This window comes from Schistocerca serialis, chromosome 9 (genome assembly GCF_023864345.2).
Source record: "Schistocerca serialis cubense isolate TAMUIC-IGC-003099 chromosome 9, iqSchSeri2.2, whole genome shotgun sequence".
NCBI lineage: Eukaryota > Metazoa > Arthropoda > Insecta > Orthoptera > Acrididae > Schistocerca > Schistocerca serialis.
The window spans coordinates 502,412,313-502,434,153 of NC_064646.1; the positions used below are offsets into that span (position 1 = coordinate 502,412,313).

Genomic DNA, 21,841 nt, shown 5'->3' on the forward strand with positions numbered 1-21,841 from the left:
ATAAGCTTCTCTACGAGCTCAGATTTTTTTTTTAACTTCGTCTTCGCAGTCGTTACGCGAAGGGTACGTAAAATCGTGTTGCAGTCTGTCGCATAAGCCCTGTCTCCAAATTTTGTCACTAGCGTCTCTCTAAAACAACACCGGCTTCCTCACACGGATTCCCATTTGACTTCACTGACCATTCCCGTGTTACTCGGGTGTCGATCGAATCTACCACTAACAAATCTAGCAACACGCCTCTGAAGTGGATCAATTTCTCTCTTCAGTGTGTGCTGTTGCCGAACAGTACCCGGATTCCACAAGCGATCTGCTTTATAGATTACCTACGCTTTCCTAGAATTCTCACAATAAACCCAAGTCGACCATTCGCCTTCCCTTTAACCGACCTTACGTGCTCGGTCCGTTCCGTGTCGCTTTGCAGCGCTACACTTACATATTCTACCGTGGTGAGTGTGTAAAGCACCACATCACTAATACAGTAATGTATTCAAACATGACATCATTGTTTTTTCTATTCGTCTGCATTAACTTGCATTCTTCCGCATTTAGAATAGGAGTTTGTAGAGCAGTGTAGGAGGAATGTGAAGGTCGTTGAGCTGATAAACTTGTAGTGTGTGGCACGTAACAGAGTCACAGTCGATCGGTGGCAAACCATTCGAAATATCGGAAAAGAGCCTTCAGAGAATAGCAGCGCTCTGAGTCACTTTTCTGAACAGTTAATGATGGAACTCTTTAACTCACCGTGACACTGAAGCAGTAAATTTTCGTTTTGTAATAACGCACGGGGATCTGTTCTCCATCACTCAAAAAGTCTTCTGTGTGTATTTTCAACAAACCTGTTCACGGCGTGCGGCAGTGACTGCATCATACACGACTATTCTTTTCCTCTTCCACCATTCCATTAGCGAGAGGAGCGCCGGAAAAACGAAAGCCCAAGAATGAGCTCCAATTTCTCTGACTTTCACATCGGCGTCATTTCACGAGACATGTGTGTGCCACGAAGTAATCTGTTGCACGACACTTTTTGCTAAATACACAACGCCCCTCTGTTACGAGAGGATTAAACTAAACCATAACTAAACTATGTCCAAACAGAACTCGAGAGACCGAGTGGTACCTACCACCTTATCATCTTCAGCTGATAGGTGTTGCTGTATTTGGATATGGAAAGCCATGTGATCAACACTAGGACTGTTGATACTTTTAAAAATATTGGGAATCCGCGTTATTGATATTTACATATTCTGTAAATCAACAAGCTAGCAGCCTGCCTAGAATTGAAACGAAAATGATTCCCATTCACGCTTGGCGATAGCCACTTGGATAACGATGGTAACTCCGTGTAAGTGGCATAATAAAAGGATTCCGATGGGTCCGGTTTCGTCTCATATCAGGCTCGTCCGTGTCAATTTATGTCGACTTTCCTGGTTTTTTCATTTCTGCCAACGCCAGCGAACTAAAAGTTATAGCGTCAAAATTGCGTGGTGAACCTAAGCGTTATAGTTCCTGTTGGTTCCAGCAAGCGCCGATTACGTCAGAATTACCCCTCACAAGTCTCCACTCAACACAAACACCAATCTCGCCATTTCGATTTTTGCTCATCACATTCAGCAACTGTTTTTGAAAAAGGCCGATGCGCAGAAATTCGCTGCAATGTTTTCACTGCTCGTACTACGGGAGAGGTTAGGGCAACAGAGCACACGTTGCTGCTAACCATCTGCGGTTAGCGTTACGTAATTACCGACTAATCAGTACCCGTCTATGCGCTACAGCAGCAGTTCCGACGGTCAGTTGCTCCTGACGAAGCCGGTGGAGGTAATCGTCGAAAACTCGAGGTTTTACCCCGAACTGAAGCAGCAAGAATTCCGAGAATGTTTTATGCATTCAGTCTGTACGTTGAACAGGCTATCAAGAGAAACGAGGGTAAATTTAGAAGGCAAATAAAGTTCAAAGAGAAGAAATAAAAAGTTTTAGGTTTACCTATGACATTATCATTCTGTCAGAGACGGCAAAAGACTTGCAAAAGCGGTTGAACAGAACCGATCTAGTCTTCAGAAGACGATATGAAGGGCTTATTTCAATAGTGGTACAAGTCAATGTTTGTTCATTCTGAGATACAGAGTCCTAAAGTTAAACGAGCGCTGAAAAATCTGCAGCTGAGATACCAGAAATAGTATATATACTTCAATATTTCTGGTATCTCAACTGCAGATTTTTCAGCGCTCATTTTAACTGTATCTAAGAATGAACAAAAATAGACTTATACCACTATTGATATAAGCCCTTCATATAAAGATGAACATCAGCAAAAGTGAAACGAATGTAAGAGAATGTAGTATAATTAAATCAGCTGCTGCCTAGTTAATTAGATTAGGAAGTGAGACAGTAAATGCAGAAAATAAGCTTTGCTATTTGTGTGGTGTCACCGCCAGACACCACACTTGCTAGGTGGTAGCCTTTAAATCGGCCGCGGTCCGGCAGTATACGTCGGACCCGCGTGTCGCCACTATCAGTGATTGCAGACCGAGCGCCGCCACACGGCAGGTCTAGGGAGACTTCCTAGCACTCGCCCCAGTTGTACAGCCGACTTTGCTAGCGATGGTTCAGTGACAAATTACGCTCTCATTTGCCGAGACGATAGTTAGCATAGCCTTCAGCTACGTCAATCGCTACGACCTAGCAAGGCGCCATTAGCATTTGCTGTTTATCTTGTGATGCATGTACCGTCAGACCGATGTTCACCAATTATGGATTAAAGTTAAGTATTCCAGCAGCTATGTACCTTTTTTGCTAGACTCAATTCCTTTAACTGTTCCAGACCTCACGCCAGCCTGCGTGAGCTTAAACGCGTGCCTTTCGGCTATCCCCTAGTGGCTTGGCTGTCTTGCCAAGTCACAACAATTTGCGTACAAGGAAACTGATAATAGCTGAATTACAGGTGATATAAAACGCACGGTGGCAATAGCAGGAAAAGCATTTCTGAAACGCATATATATGCTAACATAAAATATAAATTTAACTGCGTGGAAGTCATTTCTGAAGATATTTGTCTGGTGAAGTCTTGTACGTAACGAATATCTGCGTATGGCTCAGTTTCCAGGTGCAAGTCTTTCAATTTGACGCCACTTCGGCGACCTGGGTGTACGTCTCCCACACAAATTATCCAACCGGTGAAAGGGGAGCTCACTTTAACATGGAGTCGTTTCTAATGACTTCTCACTTCGTTGACGGTGCAGACTTAAAATTTCCGTGGTCCGGCCTGGATTCTATCCCGCGACAGTTACGTGCTAAAACACATTGAAGAAGATCGGCCATGTCCTTTGGGAGGCACTCGAAGTAACTGGTTGATGCAGCTCACTGCAGAACTAAATCTGAATGGCCAGACTGGGATCTAAAGTTCTGTACTCCCGAATATGAGTCCGGTGTCTTGCTTTCTAGATGCCTGTAGTGTCACTGTACAAGGAACAAGGTGAACTTTTGGAGACAGTCAGGCTGGTTGGAGGCTGTCAGTTAACGTGTAACGAGAATGGCAAAACCAGTGGTAGAAAAACCACCCTTCGTGAAAAAACCCACTTAAGAAACTTGCTGTTGTCATGCTGATCTGCGTTAATCCAGGGAGACTGTGGGGAACTTACGCTGGAACTGCTGGTCAGTCCTAGCAAAAACGAAAGCTTAGCTGTAGCACGTAGGAATTTCGCATTCAAAACTGGTCAAAATTATTTCACGTTTTTTTTGCAGTGGTATAAAATGAAATTCGTTATTTGACTTTAATTACAATATATGTCTATTTATAAAATATGTCTATTTATAAAATGCACAAACTTGACATGCAGATTATTACAATATATCTTTATTTAGTACAAACTGTTGGTCATCGTCCTCTTCATCATCTTTGCCTTCTGTAGTTTCAAAAAAATGGTTAAAATGGCTCTGAGCATTATGGGACTTAACATCTGAGGTCATCAGTCCCCCAGAACTTAGAACTACTTAAACCTAACTAACCTAAGGACATCACACACACCCATGCCCGAGGCAGGATTCGAACCTGCGACCGTAGCGGTCGCGCGGTTCCAGACTGAAGCGTCTAGAACCGCTCGGCCACTCCGGCCGGCTCTGTAGTTTCGACGCCATCATTTTCATCTACAGGTAAAGACGGTTAGCTTGCGACAATTAGACTGCTTACCTCTTGCGAAAATGGAACACTTTCTTGTGATGGCTTGGTCTGCTACGAGGTAAGTGTGGGTCTGAACTTAGTAACAACCTGTGCGGTACTTCTCTGTTACGACCTACACGCGAAAATTTACGAGCAAATTTCATTCCGTATTGCTATACGTTCTTGTTTCAGGCCTCATTCGATTCCTCTAACAACTGGCCTACAGGTAGAATTGCTTTAGATATGACTTTGGCACCATGCATTAAAGCTTTGAGAAAGGATACCAAACATACAAACCTGCGTACATTTTTGCAGTTCCACGAACAAAGGCATCAAATTTCTCAGTATCAGTGCTGTCGCCACTCGAAATTACTTCCAGGATTACTTTGAATCTTTTAATTAAATCGGCAATGAGGCCAATGATTAGAGTACAGCATCCTGGGTCGGCAAAAAGTCTTCTGGTTGTGATGTTGGCGTCATTTGTATGCCCTCATGCATGAAGTTCCTTTTGAAATAGCTCGAAGCGCGACTGAGAACGGCTATTTGATCAGTTGGACATGTTAATGTTTTTACAAGTTTCTCTTCTATGAACGAAAACGTCACATCCATTTTCTTCCCTTTAAAGCGCTTCCAAATATCGCACAAAGCTCTTCTTGTAAATATATTGACTGTTCCTAAAGACGCTACAACAAAATAAATGAAAAACTGCTGTGTTGCAATAGTTTAAATACTTAACATAACGTTGGAAGAGGGCGGGCAATACTACAATGTTAAACATTTGTCATCGATGTAAATTACATGTCCGTAAAAGAAATTTATCTCGACAAAACGTGACAGGCAAGTAAAAATTTGAAATCTCAAAATTTTGAGGTAACAGAAGTACCCGTAGAAATACTATCTATAAACGTATAATTTAAACAACAAAACAGTTAAGGTATCATGTAAGATAAAGTACATACCTTTCATTTACATACAGTATATGTTTTTATCTAAAGTTAACCACAAAATGGAGAGAAAAAAATATCACCAACAATACCGCAAGGACTTCACACGTATTTCCAACTATTTGCGACTGACTTTGCGACAGTTGATGTGAGCGTAGGTTAAAAACTTTGAAGATTAACACATTTGAAAGGATTTTTAAGTAACTTGGAGATTCTCATTTTTGATCGGTTTTAGAGTGCGAATACTCCCAAGTGCGCAGGCTCGGTGTACGAGATCACGCAGGAAGAAAAATGTAGATATCCTTACGACACCCTTAGCTGTGGAAGTCTAGCGGCTTTTGTAATCTGAAAATATTAAACCTCCGTTTTGCGCACATTGATGCCTGTCATTGAGTGTGCCCTCTTTAGTGTGTGTGTGTGTGTGTGTTTCCTGTAGATGAGTCTGCGGTGCCTTGATAGGGCTGTTCGTCGAACGGCTAGGGTGGAACACCGCTCCGATATACAGCGTATTCCTCTCGAATAATTCGGAGGGGAGCAAAACCTGCAGCGCTAAACAGAGATGCATCGACAACGTGCAACCGGAATTGCGGCTCAGTGTCCATTAATAGCCAAAGCGACCTGGGAAAGTTAGGAACACAGAGCAAGCGACGACAGTAGATCAGCAATTTTGTCCTTCGTTCCGCGGCATCTGCGTTCTGTGCCGTGTCAGGGAACAATACGAATAATGATAATAATTACACGTATTCATTTCATCAGGCAACCACAAAATTTCATACCAGTATGCCATGCACACTGCCACACCACTTCTCTGTAAGACGCAACGGTGTGTGTTTCTCGGCAGTACTGCTATTGCAGAATACGTTTTCTTTTTAATTTCACCACTGTAGCATGCAGTCTTTTAATAAAGAGCTTATTTCGTTTAACGAAGTATCACGCTTGTTCCTGGTGTGAAATTCCGTACCTGTTTTGTCAAAAGAAACATTGCTTCAGTACATATGGTGCAACACTTTGACGTTCTTTACACCGAATCCTGATATTCTGCCTTTTTCAGTATCGAAGTGATTCTGCCGGCGGACTGTACAGTTCTACAGTTGCAAATGGGCCGCCTTTCTCACTAGAAAGTACGCGACTCAGTTAAGTCTTCGACTTCTGTCGGCAGCGGTTCGAGAAACATCGGATGTGGCTGCACGCACGGCTGCGCAGTAGCAGGTTCGGAGAAGCGAGTTCAAAAGTGCGCCCTTCGGTAGGGCGCCGTGGAGGACTAAGGGCCCGTGCAGGCAGGCTGATAGAGAGGCCCTAAAAGTTAATCGGTCGCCCCCGGGAAGGAGCAACAGGTCGTAGGTCTCGCGGAAATCGGCGGAGAATCTTTCCTCGAACGACCTGTGGAATGAGTCGCCAGCTAACGTAAAGGTCTATTTCCTGGATGACAAGCGGCTCTGTAAGATTAAGAATAAGCTGTCCGTTCTGAACTTGTCGCCAAGAATATCATAAATTCTTCGAAAGACGAGGGCAATTCGGAAAGAAAGTTCCGATTGACAGCGAAATGGAAACCTCTGTAAAAATCGAAAATATTTATTTGCGATAGTAAGCTACACCTTACAGCTGCTCCTCTACATGGTCACCACCCCGACTTAGACATTTGTCGTAGAGTTGTACCAACTTTCCAATACCCTCATCATAGGAGGCAGCTGCCTGTGCTTTCCGCCAATTCTCTACTCTAGTCTAAGCTCGTTGCCTGAGCCGAAATGTTGTCTTCATAGCCAGCAGCTCATGTGAGCAGAGATAAAAGACAGGACGAGCTAATTACGGGCTGTATTGTGAGTGATCGATGGGTTGCCATCGTAAACGCTGCAGGAGCAGTTTCATCGCCTCGGAGAATGCGGCCGAAAACTGTCATGAAGAACGAAACGCACGGCAGTTATGTTATGTGGGCTGCACGACCTCAGGCGAAATCTCTCACCAGGCCCTCATACTTAGCGGCAGGCATCTTTACTTCTTCACTGTGCGCTCAGAATTGGAAAGAGCAACATGCCGCGATTGGTGGGCATACTGCAGACACGGCCCAACACACCTGTGCAAAACTTCATCGGATTTCCACAGTGGCTTTCATGTCGCGACCGATCAGGACTTAGTTTCTGAATAGTCGTCGTACATTGACAATTAGGAGCTATAGCAACTCTAACACCTTAAATCCTGTTGAAACAGAATCCCATCAGATAAAGTAAGCAAACACACTTTTAAATAAGTTCTGGAATGGCTAGCATTCACGAGCAGGCTTATACCCACAACTTCACTGGTTAGCAAAACAATATTGTGTGTAATCAGTAGGGCAAGACTTCCGTTGTGGCAATCTAAGCGCCAGTATGGAACCACGTGAACATTTTCCGATTGGCTAAAACGAGGACTGGGCGTTTGGAGGTTCCTTAACTGAATAAGAGCTGATGTCGGCTTCACTTCAGAGGACAGCAAGTGCGAGTGAGGGTAAGAACAGCCCTCCGTCTCCATTCTCGTAATCAGAACAAGATCTGTTGCTTTCCAGTGACAATGACCTACATGTGGCTCGTTTTGGACAAATGTTATCAGAATGTAGATTTGGTCTGTTCCTTTGTGTTGTTCTTTTTTTTGTAACATGGGTACATATAACTATGATTACTATGTAGTAATGTAGATATTTACTTGTGTATCTGTAGCATGCTTCCGACACGAGTAAACAAAAAATTAACGTGCGCATCAGTACTGTTCCCTCCTCCCAAACGCCTTCTTTCACATTGAATTGGAATATCTCCCACATCTCCTACCCAACTCCCTCAACCAAACGTCCACCGACATAAAACTCACTCTACACAACACCCAAAAGCCCGTAAATAAAAATGATTAAAATGGCTCTGAGCACTATGGGACTTAACTTCTGAGGTCATCAGTCCCCTAGAACTTAGAACTACTTAAACCTAACTAACCCAAGGACATCACACACATCCATGCCCGAGACAGGACTCGAACCTGCGACCGCAGCAGCAGCGCGGCTCCAGACTGTAGCGCCTAGAACCGCTCGGCCACTACGGCCGGCGCCCGTAAATACTACAATATCCTTACCCCTGAAGTCAAAATAATCTCGTCGTTTCTTTCATCTATGTAAATGTTTTAAATTGTCAACAGATCAACCTTTTATCTTTTAACAAACGGAACGCACAACCTGTATTTTGTGAAAACACACACTTTTTTAACGCCATGTGAAATAGTCCGTACATTTCAAAAATTTTTAATTCGTTTTTAATTCGTTTGGTTCAAGAGCGGCGAATTTTAAGCGATCAGTCTACCACCGTCCGTGTGGTGTGAAGGGATGAAATAAGAATAATAATATCAGTACTGACATTCAGTAACGAGTAACGGATACTATGTAATGTCTACATATGTCGAGAAAACCGATACCAAATTTAATCGTTACTTTTGAAGCCATATTCTCAGTGGTATTCAATACTATATGTTTACTTATGTTCAGACTCAACTGCCGATTCTCCCACGAAAAATTTCAGTCAGTCATGAGTCTGTGGGTTCGACCGTACTAGCGTTCGTGTAGAAAAGTCGAGTCCACACAAGTAAAGCTAGAGTGGCATTTTGAGGAGAGAGGGAGAGATCGGCATGATGTCTGCGGCGACTTTAAGCTGGACCCTGGCCGGGTTTTCAGGAAGACACTTCGCGCGTATCGAAATAATCCCCGCCTGCGGCCAGATTCCTGGCAAAAATGGAGTCCTGCCAGACATAACATAGCATAGGGGGGTAAGGCCGCGGTCACCCAAGGCAAGGTCTGGGAGAAGGCTGTTGGCGAGGGAGGCCGCAGCGCAGACCTCTGGGCGACTGTCTCAAAATAATACTGCCAGGCGCGGCAGGGCAGGAGCCGCGAGCCGCGGAGGAAGAAGTGACTGTCGCAAGCGTATTAATAGCGTGACGTCAGCCGGATTAACCCCACTGACAGATGGGCCGACGAGATAAAGTGCAGCCGGCTTCCCAGAGGCGGGCGAGAGAGAAAAAAAGCAGAAAAAATACTCGAGGCGCTTGGGCGGGACGCTGTGAGTTATCTCTCCTCCTACTGGCTGCGGCACTCAGTAATCTCGCCCCGGTCTCTTTCCAATACCTCATCGCCGCCTCTCTGACCATCTCTTACAGTCACCCAATATCTGCTATTCTTGAAAGTGATTGATTGAAATTTTTGGTGGGAGTATCGGCAGTTGAGTCTGAACATAAGTAAACACAATGTATTGAATACCACTGAGAATATGCCTTCAAAAGTAACGACTAAATTTTGTATCGGTTTTCTCGGCATTTGTAGACGTTACATAGTATCCGTTACTCGTTACTCAATTTCAGTACTGATACTATTATTGTTATTTCATCCCTCCGCACCACACGGGCGGTGGTAGACTGATTGGTTAAAATTCGCCGCTCTTCAGCCAAACGAATTAAAATTTTTTTGAAATGTTCAAAGTATTTTACATAGCGTTAAAGAAGTGCATGTTTTTACAAAATAAAGCACAGGTTGTGCGTTCCGTTTGTTAAAAGATAAAAGGTTGATCCGTTGACAATTTAAAACATTTACACAGATGAAAGAAATGACGAGATTGTTTTGACTTCAGGGGTAAGGATATTGCGGTATTTGCGGTCTTTTGGGTGTTGCGTAGAATGAGTTTTACGTTGGTGGACGTTTGGTTTAGGGATTTGGGTAGGTGATGTGCGAGAGATTCCAATTGAAGCCTTAGGATGTGAAAGAAGGCGTTTAAGAGGGAACAGTAGTGATGCGCGAATTAATTTTTTATATACTCGTGTCGGAAGCATGCTACAAAATACATATCTACATTACTACATAATAATCATAGTTATATGTACACAGATTACAAAAAAAAGAAGAACACAAAGTAACAGACCAAATCTACATTCTGATAACATTTGTACAAAACGAGCGACATGTAGGTTATTCTCGTTCGCAACAATCTGTACTGGTTGATGAAACCTGTTTACACCTTCTGCTCCTTTAGTTGTTCAAAACATTCATTTAAATCTGAATGAAAATCAAATTAAAGTGTACAGTTTCTTTTCTTTGCTTCAACAACCACCTATACTCTCTCTGCGATTGTCGTTTCCTGATCTTCGTATACTTGCAAAATATTCGGAGCCAATGGCAGTGAACAGAATGGATGATGACTGATAAAAGAGGTAACATCGAAAATAGTACTTTGTGAAAAAAGACATCGAATCGGTTACTAACAGAAAATTGCAGTAAGGGGCCACTATTTTCTATGGAGCTAAATAGCTGCAACTTTCTTATGTTGAAACGTTTATTTTTCTTTTACAGGATAGGTATTTTGGTCATCACCAGGAACCATGGACCCTCCAGGACAAATTATAGACAGGGAAGATGAAGTCGATTGAGATAAGAGATATGATACTGCGAGAAAAATTTGACAGAGCACCGAAAGACTAAGTCGAAACGAGGCCCCTGGGGCACACGACATTCCTTCAGAATTGTTGAGATGCTTGACAGAGCCAGCATGACAAAACTGTTCCATCTAGTGAGCTAGATGTATGAGACAGCCAAAATACGCTCAGACTTCAAGAACAACATAACAATTCCAATTTTAAATTAATGGATTGATGACAGGTACAAATACAATGAACCATCAGTTTAACAACTCATGGGTGTTATATACTAAAACGAACTGTTCACAGATGGATGGAAAAATTGATACAAGCCGATCCTGGTGAAGATGAGTTTGAGTAGCGGAAAAGTTTAGGAACACGCTAGGTAATACTGACCTTGCATCTAATCTTAGAAGATACGTTAGAGGAAGGCATACGAACACTATATCATTTGTAAACTGTCTACTACAGGGCAGTAGGTACTTGAAGCTTGCACAGGATAGAGTAGAATGGAGAACTGCATCAAACCAATCTCTGGACTGAAGACCACAACAACAACAACAACAACAACAACAGCATTCAAAGTAACCTTTTGAGAGTGTTGACTAGTACAAAATCTTTGAAATTATGAAGGTAACAGGGATAAAGCACAGGGACGGAAAGGTTGTGTACAGCTTCCACCATAGAACGTTCACCAGTGGTCATTACTGTTCTTCGGGTTTAGAGTTATTTTATCAGCCCTGGCAGGGTATATATAATAGTGGAAATCATTATAAAGGCAGGGTCCTACTAAGGTAGTAGTACACTGTCTGTAGCACACTGTAGCGAATCTATTGTGAAGATAGTTGACACATAGAAGACATAAAAATCCTGACGAAATTACATAGTTTCTTTCATAAGACAGATAACAAACTAAGGCATCTGCGTTTCCTACATTGAAAATGGTATAAAGGCACTCACTGTTCTGTTATGTTATTGAATTGTTAGTACTTTGTCCAACCTGCATTCTTCCTAATTACCTCAAAAATTCTCTTCAGCACCGATTTTCTCAGGGTTGTACTTCTTGCAGTGAAATTGTCGCCCACTCTTTTCGTATTGCACTTTTCAGCTCACACACGGTCTCAAACTGCCTTGCATTGCGATAAACAGGCCTTGCAAGTGTCCTTAAAGGTTTTTCCAAGGTTAATATCCGGGCTTCAAGCAAGCCAGGGCAAGAGATCAAAATCTTTATCTTCAAACCACTTTTTGGTTATAGCAGGAACATGCGTAAGTGCATTATCTTGGTCAGACATTCGTCTCGTAGATCCTCATACAGGGTGATTCAAAAATGACCGGTATATTTGAAACGGCAATAAAAACTAAACAAGCAGCGATAGAAATACACCGTTTGTTGCAATATGCTTGGGACAACAGTACATTTTCAGGCAGACAAACTTTCGAAATTACAGTAGTTACAATTTTCAACAACAGATGGCGCTGCGGTCTGGGAAACTCTATAGTACGACAATTTCCACATATCCACCATGCGTAGCAATAATATGGCGTAGTCTCTGAATGAAATTACCCGAAACCTTTGACAACGTGTCTGGCGGAATGGCTTCACATGCAGATGAGATGTACTGCTTCAGCTGTTCAATTGTTTCTGGATTCTGGCGGTACACCTGGTCTTTCAAGTGTCCCCACAGAAAGAAGTCACAGGGGTTCATGTCTGGCGAATAGGGAGGCCAATCCACGCCGCCTCCTGTATGTTTCGGATAGCCCAAAGCAATCACACGATCATCGAAATATTCATTCAGGAAATTAAAGACGTCGGCCGTGCGATATGGCCGGGCACCATCTTGCATAAACCACGAGGTGTTCGCAGTGTCGTCTAAGGCAGTTTGTACCGCCACAAATTCACGAAGAATGTCCAGATAGCGTGATGCAGTAATCGTTTCGGATCTGAAAAATGGGCCAATGATTCCTTTGGAAGAAATGGCGGCCCAGACCAGTACTTTTTGAGGATGCAGGGACGATGGGACTGCAACATGGGGCTTTTCAGTTCCCCATATGCGTCAGTTCTGTTTATTGACGAAGCCGTCCAGGTAAAAATAAGCTTCGTCAGTAAACCAAATGCTGTCCACATGCATATCGCCGTCATCAATCCTGTGCACTATATCGTTAGCGAATGTCTCTCGTGCAGCAATGGTAGCGGCGCTGAGGGGTTGCCGCGTTTGAATTTTGTATGGATAGAGGTGTAAACTCTGGCGCATGAGACGATACGTGGACGTTGGCGTCATTTGGACCGCAGCTGTAACACGGCGAACGGAAACCCGAGGCCGCTGTTGGATCACCTGCTGCACTAGCTGCGCGTTGCCCTCTGTGGTTGCCGTACGTGGTCGCCCTACCTTTCCAGCACGTTCATCCGTCACGTTCCCAGTCCGTTGAAATTTTTCAAACAGATCCTTTATTGTATCGCTTTTCGGTCCTTTGGTTACATTAAACCTCCGTTGAAAACTTCGTCTTGTTACAACAACACTGTGTTCTAGGCGGTGGAATTCCAACACCAGAAAAATCCTCTGTTCTAAGGAATAAACCATGTTGTCTACAGCACACTTGCACGTTGTGAACAGCACACGCTTTCAGCAGAAAGACGACGTACAGAATGGCGCACCCACAGACTGCGTTGTCTTCTATATCTTTCACATCACTTGCAGCGCCATCTGTTGTTGAAAATTGTAACTACTGTAATTTCGAAAGTTTGTCCGCCTGAAAATGTACTGTTGTCCCAAGCATATTGCAACAAACGGTGTATTTCTATCGCTGCTCGTTTAGTTTTTATTGCCGTTTCAAATATACCGGTGATTTTTTAAACACCCTGTACATTCTGATTAACTCTGTCTCTAGCATCTCAGTGTATACGTCACAGTTTATTGTAGTGACCAACGAAACAATGCGGGATTTACCTCCAGCGCAGAAGGCTCCGTAATCGTAACACTTCCATCACCAAAATTTCTGCTCATTCTTACCTGCCACTCTGTTCCCAGTTCATGCCAATAACACTGAAATCCGTCCGTCACATCGAAATTAAACTTATTACCATCACTGAAGATTGCTTTACCCCATTCTGAAAGTCCATGATATAAGTTTTACAGCAATCCCCAATTCAGCGTCCGCAGCTCGTGGTCGTGCGTTAGCGTTCTCGCTTCCCACGCCCGGGTTCCCGGGTTCGATACCCGGCGGGGTCAGGGATTTTCTCTGCCTCGTGATGACTGGGTGTTGTGTGATGTCCTTAGGTTAGTTACGTTTAAGTAGTTCTAAGTTCTAGGGGACTGATGACCATAGATGTTCAGTCCCATAGTGCTCAGAGCCATTTGAACCAACCCAATTCAGCCTGTTTATGTTTGGGTATTAGAGAAGATCTCTGCAGTCATTTCTTGAATCCAAAATTTCTGCCATTTGCAAAATTTGTCGTTACCGACAACTGTAAATTAGCAACAAGATGAGAAGAATTACGGTTTGTGGCCCTTGCTTTGCTCAAAAGAAATTGTTTCGATGACTCAAATAATTTTCTACTTAGTCCATATTTTTCGTTCTGGCCATATCGTGCGCTCAGTCTAATGAAATTATCAATCGATGTATTTGAACAGTTCAACTTCTTGGTGATTTTACGGTTAGTGAGTCCCATTTCCTTGTACGCACCGATTTTTGCTTTTTCGTCTCACGTCAACTATTTTCCGCGTGGCATCGTCACAATCTTGCTTAATGTACGCAACACGCACTGACGCTATCGGTGTCTGTTTCCTACCAGTTATAAAGGAACACACACACCAACTAACACCACACAGAGCCGACTGCCTTTATACTGAGTTCCTACCGTCTATCCTGGTTATTAAGATACGGCCTCATATTTGTGTTACTATTAACTATCTGGAGGTCGTACTGAAGTGCCCGACTTGGAAAGGTTTAATTTAATAAACTGCATTTGGATGCAAACACTTAAAACGCTTCGTTTGTCATGTAATTATCAACCTATGTATCTGTTAACGGCTACCGCGCTTTGTTTTTGTGTGGATTTCTCAGGACGTGGCGGATCATTTGGAGACTGGGATCACAGTCTGCATGGAAGTGTGGCGAGCAGCCTTGTAGTCAGATGCAGCGGAGTTAAGGCTAGCCTCCAAAAGGCGCACACAAGGCGAGCAGTAATTTTTGCTTCCGCCTTACCTGACGCGAATAGTCCTAGAGTTACATTCATCTGCCAAACGAGGATAGAAGGCAAGACAATATCGGCACCTCAAAACAGCGTGAGGATCTGGTTTACAGTCGCCTTCTGGGAGAGCCAGACTGGACATTCTACAAGTGATGTCATTCATCGTTGACTGGATTTGGCCATGGACCAGGAGACAAAGACAGATTTACGCAGCTGAACAATGCACTGGTATCGCGCCCTATCCTTATAACTTTTCTGTTAATAAATTATTGTAAAGTGTTGCTAATCGGAGTTGTCATCATTTTGCCATAGTGTCGCCTAACCCTACTTGGCCCAGTGACGAGCTGTTGTGTGCAAGCAGGCCGCCTCAGTAACAGCAGCTGGTTTATACACTGAAGCGCTAAAGAAACTGGTACGGATGTACAATCAAATTCAGGTATATGTAAACAGACAGAATGCGGCGCTGCAGTCGGCAACGCCTATATAAGACAAAAAGAGTCTGGCGCAGTTGTTTGATCGGTTACTGCTCCTACAATGGCAGATCAAGATTTAAGTGAGTTTGAACCCGTTGTCATAGGTGGCACTCGATTGATGGGACACAGCATCTCCGAGGGAGCGATGAAGTGGGGATTTTCCCGTACGACGAGTGTACCAGGGATATCAGGAATCCGGTAAAGCGTCAAATCTCCGACATCGCTGCGGCCGGAAAAAGATCCTGCAAGAACTCCCCGACGACTGAAGACAGTCAAATTGCTGCAGATTTCATTGTTGGGCAATCAAAAAGTGTCAGCTTGTGAACCATTCAACGAAACGTCATCGACATGGGCTTTCGGAGCCGAAGGCCCATTCGTGTGCCCTTGATGACTGCACGACACAAAGCTTTACGCCTCGCCTGGGCCCGTCAACACCGACATTGGACTGTTGATGACTGGAAACACGTTGCCTGGTCGGACGAGTCTCGTTTCATATTGTATCGAGCGGATGGACGTGTACGGTTATGCAGACAATCCCACCAATCCATGCACCCTGCTTGTCAGCAGGGGAATGTTCAAGCTGGTGGAGGCTCTGTATTGGTGTGGCGCGTGTGCAGCCGGATTGATATGAGACCCCTGGTACGTCTAGACACGACTATGTTGGGTGACACGATCAGCTGCATCTGTTCGTGTCCATCGTCCATTCCGACGGACTTGGGCAAATCCAGCAGAACAATGCGACACCCCACACGTCCAGAATTGTTACAGAGCGGTTTCAGGTACCGTCTTCGAAGTTTAAACAATTCCGCTGGCCATCAGACTCCCCAGACATGAGCATTATTGAGTGTACCTCGGACGCCTTGCAACGTGCTGTTCAGAAGAGATCTCCACCCCCTCGTACTCTTACAGATTTATATACACCCCTGCAGGATTCATGGTGTCATTTCCCTCCAGCACTACTTCAAACATTAGTCGAGCCCATGCCATGTCGCCGGCCGGTGTGGCCGTGCGGTCTAGGCGCTTCAGTCTGGAACCGCGAGACCGCTCCGGTCGCAGGTTCGAATCCTGCCTCGGGCATGGATGTGTGTGATGTCCTTAGGTTAGTTAGGTTTATATAGTTCTAAGTTCTAGGGGACGGATGACCTCAGAAGTTAAGTCCCATAGCGCTCAGAGCCATTTGAACCATGCCATGTCGTGTTGCGGTACTATTGCGTGCTCGCGGGGACCCTACACGGTATTAGGCAGGTGTACCTGTCTTTGGCTCCTCAGTGTTTGTTGATTCCAAGAGCAGGAATTGTCAATACAACGGAGACGGCGCAGCAGCTGCTAGCAGTGTTTTCCGGTAGAGTGATCGGATTTTGGAATCTCTCCAAACATAATTACACGGGTACACGACGACCATTATTGGTAATGTAGCAATGGATATGAAACATCCTGGCAGATTAAAACTGTGTGCCGGACCGAGACTCGAACTCGGGACCTTTGCATCTCGCGGGCAAGCTGTGAGGATTTGGTAGAGCACTTGCCCGCGAATGGCAAAGGTCCCGAGTTCGAGTCTCGGTCCGGCACACAGTTTTAATCTGCCAGCGAGTTTTATGTCAGCGCACACTCCGCTGCAGAGTGAAAATCTCATTCTAGTAATGGATACTTTAAACCTGCCTCGCAGATGATAGGGAGCCTGGGGACTCTTAGTACACGACGTAGATACACTACTGGTATTGGCCAAGTCATTGACTATATTCTGTATACACATGAACGCGTGTACTTTCGAATACACGAGGCTTTCAAACGTTTGTCTTAGACATGTTGTCCCAGAATTCAGATAACTATTCGCATGCCCCCTGTTTCCGCCAAGGTTTTCGGCAGATTTGCCTTGACTGTGAGGCAGATGTCGGAACTGTGAATCCGCTCCCAAATATTGCAAACTGCTGCACCGTCTGCTCCACTGCCAGATCGCCCTGTATTTGGCTAAAACGTCCCTCATTTCGCAATGACTTGTTAGTCACACAGACCGCTCTATGCAGAGAAAGTTGTGGCGAGAATGGACGATGGTCCGCCGGTAAACGTTTTCTTGTTGAATCACTGGCTCAATATCTCGTGCTGCTCATCGTATGCACTTCGCCTCTGGGCGTAACTGAGACGTAGCACGTCGCCACTTCACGGAGGGTGGATCCCGGGAGCTTCTCAGGGCCAGTTTTAAGACTGCGGAAGGAAGGCTGCTCGAATGTAGCATAAAAAGCCAAGGACCGGTCATCCGAGCGATGCGTGAGCGGTCGCTACTCACTGTGGGCGCCGACTGGGGCAGGAAGGGCGCGTGGGTGGTGACGGTGGTTGGAGCGCGCGCGGCCCATCTGGCGGTGTTTACAGGCCTCGGCGCAGCCGAGGGGCCCGCATTAAGTCAGGCCCAGAGGTGAGTAAACAGGGCGAGGCGGCGCGGCGCGCTCCTAAATCTGGACTCCCGGGAACAGCCGGGAGCGACCGCGCGTCTGGCTGGACCCTCCCTGCTGTGCTCCTGCAGTAGGGGGCGTCTCGGGATCCAGCTGATCACATTGTAGTGGATGGTACAGTGCAAGTTGCGCGGCACCGCCGCTAACCTACGTGGCAGTGTGGTGTGTTGCTTCTCGACCACTACAACCAGGACTTCCAGAGGGACGGGGTAGTATTCGCAAGCACATGTAGCACACGAATACACAGTATGCTACACGAGCTGCCACGGAAACGTCGCCTGCAGGAACTACAAGCACAGTGCTCAAGTAATCTGTGATGCTTAGAAGACATCACGATCAGTTCGTCTAGCAGAGCCAAGGGCCTTAGTTGAGAGAGGAAGAGACTACACAAGTTTGTTAATATTTGTGCTGGTAAGTTCCTATGGGACCAAACTGCTGAGGTCATCGGTCCCTAGGCTTAAACTAACTGCCGGCCGGGGTGGCCGAGGGGTTCTAGGCGCTACAGTCTGGAACCGCGCGACCGCTGCGGTCGCAGGTTCGAATCCTGCCTTGGGCATGGATGTGTGTGACGTCCTTAGTTTAGTTAGGTTTAAGTAGTCCTAAGTTCTAGGGGACTGATGACCTCAGAAGTTGTCCCATAGTGCTCAGAGCCATTTGAACCTTAAACTAACTTACGCCAAGGACAACACACACACCCGTGCCTGAGGGACCGAGAGAGGTGGCGCAGTGGTTAGCACACTGGACTCGCATTCGGGAGGACGACGGTTCAACCCCGCGTCCGGCCATCCTGGGTTTGGTTGTTTGGGGGAAGAGATCAATTAGCGAGGTCATCTGTCTCATCGGATTAGGGAAGGACGGGGAAGGAAGTCGGCCGTGCCCTTTCAAAGGAACCATCCCGGCATTTGCCTGGAGCAATTTAGGGAAATCACGGTAAACCTAAATCAGGATGGCCGGACGCGGGATTGAACCGTCGTCGTCCCGGCCATCCTGATTTAGGTTTTCCGTGGTTTCCCTAAATCGCTCTAGGCAAATGCCGGGATGGTTCCTTTGAAAGGACACGGCCGACTTCCTTCCTCGTCCTTTCCTAATCCGATGAGACCGATGACCTCGCTGTCTGTTGTCCTCCCCCCAAAACAACCAACCATGCCTGAGGGAGAGCTCCAACCTCCGACGGGGGCAGCCGCACGAACCGTGACAAAGCGCCCGAGACCACGCGGCTACCCCGCGCAGCTTTCTTAATACTGTGCCATATCCCTATGAGGCCACGAAAAGAGAACAACGCACAGTGCTACCGAATTCCAGGGATACTGATTACTACATTTCATCGGCGATTTAGCGGGCCTGTTGATGTGCCTTTCGACGTCTTCGTGCAACCCCGTGAAGACGGCTACTGTCATCTTGCGAGACGGGAGTGTAGAGTGTAGAGAAAAGGTCGACTTTTAGTTATCGAGACTGTTGAAATAAACAACCTAGTTGTCGTGTGACTAGGGCCTCCTGTCGGGTAGACCGTTCGCCGGGCCAGTCTTTCGGCTTGGCGCTACTTCGGCGACTTGCGCGTCGATGGGCATGAAATGATGATGATTAGGACAACACAACACCCAGTCCCTGAGCGGAGAAAATCGCCGACCCAGCCGGGGATCGAACCCGGGATCTTAGGATTGACATTCTGTCGCGATGCCCACTTTTTTTCAAAATATCATTTTGTTCTAGATTGTTCGTTGAATTTGTTCGTGGCGGACGTCCGATGACATCCGTTCAGGTTGATCGTTGATCCGTTCACTCAGTTTTTTTTCTTGCGGAGGGTAGCTAAACACTCTGACCGAACACGCTGAGCTACCGTGCCGGCAGAGACAATCTGTGGCTGCTGGTGGTTGGGTTATTTGGGGGAAGAGACCAAACTGCGAGGTTATCGGTCCCATCGGGTTAGGGCAGGATGGGGAAGGAAGTCGGCCGTACCCTTTCGAAGGCACCATCCCGGCATTTGCCTGAAGCGATTTAGGGAAATCACGGAAAACCTAAATCAGGATGGCCGGACGCCCACTCAGCTACCGGGGGCGGACAGCTTGAATGACTAACTCCTATTCACGGCACGAAGAGCACTCCCAAAGCATCGCATAACCACTTCCATCCTTAACTATACCCTTCACACACCGCAGGGTAAACGACTCATTGTGTAGCAGGTGAAGTAGGCGCCTCGCATCATATGAGAAGACACAAAATCGCGACCACAATATGCGCCTCCTGTCAGCTAACGTTCAGTTCCTGTGTTGTCTGGCCCCGCTGAAAACGAACAGCACTGAGTGCCACGGAGAACGATGGCTGCTCGTCAGGTACCGTACTCCACGCGTCCGTTGCACGCACATCCCTTCGCAGTGCTGGCTCGGAAAGTGGTTCAGATGGGCCACCATTTACCGACAGCAGCAGCTACCGTCGGGTTTGATACCGGAGCTCATTGGTCTCTGATCGTGTCGGTTAGGCTCTTTTTACGACCACTGTTCTGACGCCGTGTCACGTGGTTGCGAGTGATTCCGTCCAGAGGCGTTCGAGTGTCCGTGCTGGTACACTAACAAGCTCTACAACTTTCGCGACATCGTCACCGGCATGTCCAAACACAATAGCTCCTCGTTCCTGCCAGTCTGTCGTGAGACCACGTCGACTCATATTGCTCTGCTAATTCCGTACAAGAGCGACACACTCACACAGCTTCACTACCGAAACGTTCCTCAGCAGTGGAGGGTCGCATGAGCGCCTGGTGGCAGTTCTGCCCCGCCCGTAATGCTCCAGAGCGCTCAGTATACACTACTGGCCATGAAAATTGCTACACCAAGAAGAAAGGCAGATGATAAACGGGTATTCATTGGACAAATATATTATACTAGAAGCGACATGTGATTACATTTTCACGCAATTTGGGTGCATAGATCCTGAGAAATCAGTACCCCGAACAACCAACTCTGGCCGTGTTAACGACCATGATAAGCCTGGGCATTGGGTCAAACAGAGCTTGGATAGAGTGTACAGGTATATCTGCCCATGCAGCTTCAACACGATACCACAGTTCATCAAGAGTAGTGACTGGCGTATTGCGACGAGCCAGTTGCTACGCCGCCATTGACCAGACGTTTTCAATTGGTGAGAGATCTGGAGAATGTGCTGGCCAGGGCAGCAGTCTAACATTTTTTGTGTCCAGAAAGGCCCGTACAGAAGCTGCAACATGCGATCGTGCATTATCCTGCTGAAATGTAGGGTTTTGCAGGGATCGAATGAAGGGTAGAGCCACGGATCGTAACACATTTGAAGTGTAACGTCCACTGTTCACAGTGCCGTCAGTGGGAACAAGAGGTGACCGAGACGTGTAACCAATGGCACCCATACCATCACGCCGTGTGATACGCCAGTATGGCGATGACGAACACACGCTTCCAATGTGCGGTCACCGCGATGTCGCCAAAAACAGATCCGACCATCATGATGCTGTAAACAGAAACTGGATTCATCCGAGAAAATGACGTTTTGCCATTCGTGCACCAAGGTTCGTCGTTGAGTACACCATCGCAGGAGCTCCTGTCTGTGATGCAGCGTCAAGGGTAACCGCAGCCATGGTCTCCAAGCTGATAGTCCATGCTGCTGCGAACGTCGTCGAATTGTTCTTATCTTGCAAACGTCCCCATCTGTTGAGTAAGGGATCGAGACGTGGCTGCACGATCCATTACAGCCATGCGGATAAGATGCCTGTCATCTCGACTGCTAGTGATACGAGGCCTTTGGGATCCAGCACGGCGTTCTGTATTACCCTCCTGAACCCACCTATTCCATATTCTGCTAACAGTCATTGTATCTCGACCAACGCGAGCAGCAATGTCGCGATACGGTAAACCGCAATCGCGATAGGCTACAATCCGACCTTTACCAAAGTCGGAAACGTGATGGTACGCATTTCTCCTCATTAGACGAGGCATTACAACAACGTTTCACCAGGCAACGCCGGTCAACTGTTGTTTGTGTATGAGACATCGGTTGGAAACTTTCCTAATGTCAACATGTTGTATGTGTCGCCACCGGCGCCAACCTTGTGTGAATGCTCTGAAAAGCTAATCATTTGCATATCACAGCATCTTCTTCCTGTCGGTTAAATTTCGCGTCTGTAGCACCTCATCTTCGTGGTGTAGTAATTTTAATGGCCAGTAGTGTATTTTATAAGGGGTGCTAAGATTTTGGCGGGT

General features: G+C 46.1%; 1 protein-coding gene across 3 annotated transcripts in view; it reads right to left on the reverse strand.

Annotated features, from left to right (window-relative positions):
* The window catches only part of LOC126419906 (tau-tubulin kinase homolog Asator), a 609,233-nt gene that overhangs the window by 359,794 nt on the left and 227,598 nt on the right, over positions 1 to 21,841 (reverse strand). The window lies entirely within an intron of this gene.